This window comes from Theobroma cacao, chromosome 4 (genome assembly GCF_000208745.1).
Source record: "Theobroma cacao cultivar B97-61/B2 chromosome 4, Criollo_cocoa_genome_V2, whole genome shotgun sequence".
Classification (NCBI taxonomy): domain Eukaryota; kingdom Viridiplantae; phylum Streptophyta; class Magnoliopsida; order Malvales; family Malvaceae; genus Theobroma; species Theobroma cacao.
In genome coordinates this window covers 21650214-21654863 of record NC_030853.1, presented here as the reverse complement: position 1 = coordinate 21654863, position 4650 = coordinate 21650214, and the positions used below count along the sequence as shown (strand labels likewise).

The window sequence follows — 4650 nt, the reverse complement described above, 5'->3', positions numbered from 1 at the left end:
AAATTTTCCTTTGTCTTTACATTTTGGGATTAATAAATAAAAAAAACTTTAAAAATTTTAATTTCTATATTTATATCATTTGCTTCTTTTTCTTTTCTTTTTTTTATGAGAGCAATAATTTATGGTCATACATCCAAACATTTGATTTATTGATTAATGTATGATATTTTTACTTATAAAAATAAGATTTAAATTCTTCTTCTTTTAATTATATAAAAAAAATAATTGATGAGCCATGCTGCTTGTTTCACAAGTCTCTTTCGACTTGCATTAATCCGTACCCCTTGAATGTATGTGTCCATCACATACTGAAGTTTGGTCCCATTTTTTTAAAGTGGACAAGATTTATGATTTGTGATGTCATTTTTACTTTTCTTAGATGGTGGAAGTTAATGTTCCTCAACTTCTCTTTGAAGAATAAAGGCACAACTTCGAACAAATGAGCCTAACAAGATATTTGGAAGAATTGATTCCAAATGTTGCTATTGATGAATCATATAAGTCATTTTATGTTAGTTTATGTAATTGCTTTTAAGACAATTTTGTTCTAGCATTATCATTAGAATTGTTCTCTGCTGGATCCCTATCATGGTTTTCTGATGTATTGTTCTCTACTGGATCCCTATCTTGGTTTTCTTATGTATTGTTCTCTATTGGAAGCTTCCTTGTTTTTGATTACCCGTGATCCTAGGGGTCTCTTTTTTAATCTTCTGGTCGTAGTTTATATTAGTGAAACTGCAATACCCCATACTTTGACAAGGTAGCTAATAAAGCTTATCGGAGGTCAATTGAGGTTAATTAGAATGTTTAAAAGTGGTGAAAGGTAAAAAGAATAGTTTGGAGAAAAATATTCCGCACACGAAGAAAAAACAATCGAAGAATAATATTTTTTTATTGAGGATGAATTAACAAGATAAAAAAGGTGATTCGGAAGTGAATCGAGGCATAATAAGATATTTTGGGTGCCAAGGAGACACGAGGAAAATTTTAGAATAAAATATATTTTATTAATAAAATAATATTAAAATATTAATATTTTATTCAATGTCGAAATTTTTCATGAAGAATGAGTATATAGTCAATCTAAGTGGGAGAGAAGAAGAATAAGAAAATTTCAGAGAAAAAATGACGTTAATGGGGCCTGCATGTCTTTATTAAATAAAGCTAGCACGAGTAAGTAAATATTTAAATATTATGATGATACCGCGTTGAACTATAAACTTGATATTTTGTTGGTACAAGTGTTAAGGAAGAAAAATAGGAAGAAATTGAATTAAAAGATTGTGGTAAGACTTAATTAAAATGGGTGAAAACCTTAGAAGGTAAAATGGTAATTTTGTCATTAGTTTGGTCAAAGCTTCCACCCTTCATCCTTATCCCATGGTTGGCCATCGTATTCAAGGCATCATCGTCCATCTTCTTCTCCTCCCAACGCCATTTTCATCCTTCACCAAAAGAAATCAAGCTTTTTCATTTTTCTTTCCTTGTTTTCTTTTCGTTGCTTTTCTTTTCTTACTTCATCCTTCCCTTAACTTCTTGGGCACCAAAACCACAGCTTCTAACCCCATTTTTCAGCATATCTAAACCCTAGGAGAGAGAAAGAAAAAACTCTTTTCCTTTTCTTCCTTTTCTATTTCTACTCCATTTCCATCAATACTTGAATTTTCGACTACAGATCTTCATTTTAAAGCCAATAGGTATATATTTTCAACTCTTGAATTTTAGGAATTATGGGTTTGTAATTTTTAGACTTTATTTTCTAATTTTCTCCAAATTTTCTTTCCTTGAAATGGCTAGGTTTTGTTGATCTTCATGCCTTCAAGCATCAAGGTCAAGAAAACTTCAAGCTTGAACAATTAGTTTAAAGGGTTTGTGAATTAGACTAAAATTCTAAGTTAAATGTTAGGTTAGAGTGTAGATTGTATAGTATATATTTATTAGAACTATTATATTCATATTATGATTCAATTGAGATTGTTATGGTTTATTGGTAAATATAGGGTTTAATGGTATTTTGGGACTACCTGGACTAAGATCATGTGGACACAAGTTTCGTTAGGTGGCATTGTTAAGGTGAGTGAACTTGCATTAAAATGTTTTGGAATAAATGATTATATGCTTGATTGGACCACTTGAAATATTTTATTGATTTCTCTTTAAAATTTGCATAGGAACAAGCCCTTGATGAAACATTTTTATGTTGTGAAATATAAGTGTGATGCATTCACGAGTTTCTACATTATGTTGATATGTACGTTATGCATTGAATGGCACTATTGGGTGACAATTGTAACCGTGCGTGTGCAATGTGGGAGTGCACATGATAGTGATAGTGGTGTGTTGTGTGAGTGCACACACTGATGATATATGCCATGTGCGGTGTGGGAGTGCACATGACGATGATAGTGGTGTGTTGTGTGAGTGCACACACTGATGATATATGCCATGTGCGATGTGGGAGTGCACATGACGGTGATAGTGGTGTGTTGTGTGAGTGCACACACTGATAATATATGCCATGTGCAATGTGGGAGTGCACATGATGATATTACCTTATGCGGCATGAGAGTGTACAGGATGATTCTAGCTATGTGCGGTGTGAGAGTGCACATGAGCTAGTGAGATGGGAGTTATATACATGTATACACATTTATAGAGAGGTTAGGAAAAATATTATGTGTTTGCATTGAATATTGAATGTTAAAATTTGACAAATGCTTTCCAATTGATTTTCACTGCGGCAAAAAAAAATAAAAAATTTTCGTTGTGACAAGATTTCTTTTAATTTCATTGCCCTGTTTCTCGTTGCAACGAAATTCATTCTCACTGCAACGAGAAACTCTCGGGTGTTGGAGGCTTAACTAGCCCAGATTTTTGTTGTAGCAACAATGCATTCTTGCTGCAGCGAGAAACTCTCGGGTGGTTGGGTAAAATGCCTACCCGAATTTTTGCTGCAGCCAGAAACTCTCGGTTGTTGGTTCAAAAATTTTACCTTGAAGTTCGCTGCAGTGAGATTCGCTCTGCTATCCTTGCCTTACTTGAACTCTATTGTAGTTTTCACTCTTTAACTTCATTATTAATCATGGATCTTTCAATACTAAGACACTGAATAATCAAGAGTTGAATTAAGGGGTTTTGACAAGAAATTAAACTAAATTGCATTATTTTTAATATAAGTGCGTCATGCTTTCTAAACTTTCCTTGTCGTTTGCTTGTTCCCTTTATATGTTCACTCACTAGGTTTATACTCACCCTTTCAACTTTATGTTTTAGATTTCAAGTTCGAAGATAGTTGGATCTTAGGTAGAGGCGCTTCCTCCTGTTCATCTTACGGTAGGTTTACCAAAACACTCCATGGTAGTATCCACGTTGTCACGACCCGAAACTCCCATCGAGCCCGTGACAACCGCCGCGACGTCTCGATAGGCACTCATTACTCCGAATGCCGATCGAAACCCAGCAAGGCTTAGCATCAGCTTCCGCATCTCCCTAGTGAGCGACAGTTATTAAATCTCACATTTCAAAAAAATCATAAGTCATTTCCAAATCAAAACAATAAAATATTACTTTCTGGCTCACAGGGGCATTTTCATCATTTTTCTTCGAAAATACCAAAACTCGCCAAAAACATGGTGTAAAAGCTAAATATATTCATACATACTTTAAATCAAATAACTGAAGAATAAAATTACTTTTACAGTGACATGTGGGCCCCCAACTGACTAAGAAGATGTAGGGCTACGAACCCTTACTTTCTAGGATGCAACTCTGATATTAATTCTCGTCTTAATCAACTATCAACAAATTGTCCTGAGCCTGAAAAATAGATAGGAAAAGGGGTGAGATTATGATTACATAATCCTAGTGAGTAAACAATTATCATCAAAAGCATCTAAAGCCGAGTAGATAGAGATAATATAAAAATATTATATCTCAATAATGTTCATAACACAAAATTCGTTTCAATTTATACCAAATAATTTCTTTTTATCAAAATTTCTCGGCTTATGAATTTCTTAAACTTGGCCCCTACCAGAATCATTCTCGCGGGTACCTTCGTCAAGGTATCCCACTGAAACCGACAAGGCTGTTCAATGACCCATACCCATAAACATGTTTTCACATCTAACACACAGCCGTTCCTTGGCGTTGGCTGAGTCTCACTCTCATGTGGTGGCCCGAACGTGAGGTGCACTCAAATCATACCTCAGGAGATACTTTACCCAACATCTCCCCCCGGAGTAAGTATATAATTGAGTTACCGTGCCCCTCTCATAGGCAGTCCACGGAAACCCCCACCACTGCAGTGACCGTTTAATATACCACTAGACCCATAAAATTTACAGTAGCATAATATGACGAATAAAATTTAATCCAGTCTGCCGAGACCAATCCAAAACTGTTCATATATTTCATGCCAACCCCAAAAATTTAGCCATCATGCTTCCATAGTGTCATAAGCCCCAATTTCAATAACATATAATATCATAAATTTCAACACAGTCTCCATATACTCAATTTTCCCAAAACAATATTTGATTTCAACACCAATATAAATCTCATTTTTATTAAAAAACATTTTAATTAGAAAATATAATATTTTATAATTTAAGCTCACCATTCAATAAAAGCATCAAACAAGTATAATAA

The 4650-nt window shown here is 34.2% G+C and overlaps 1 long non-coding RNA gene across 2 annotated transcripts in view; it reads left to right on the top strand.

Moving 5' to 3' along the window:
- The window catches only part of LOC108661657, a 6995-nt gene continuing 3805 nt past the window's right edge, over nt 1461-4650 (top strand). The window contains exons 1-4 of one of the 2 annotated variants that reach the window (XR_001927414.1): nt 1461-1697; nt 1798-1830; nt 2001-2073; nt 3274-3333. This is a non-coding gene — a long non-coding RNA (uncharacterized LOC108661657). Of the gene's footprint in view, nt 1698-1797; nt 1831-2000; nt 2074-3273; nt 3364-4650 lie in introns of those variants that run through there. The other variant, XR_001927413.1, reaches the window with a different exon arrangement.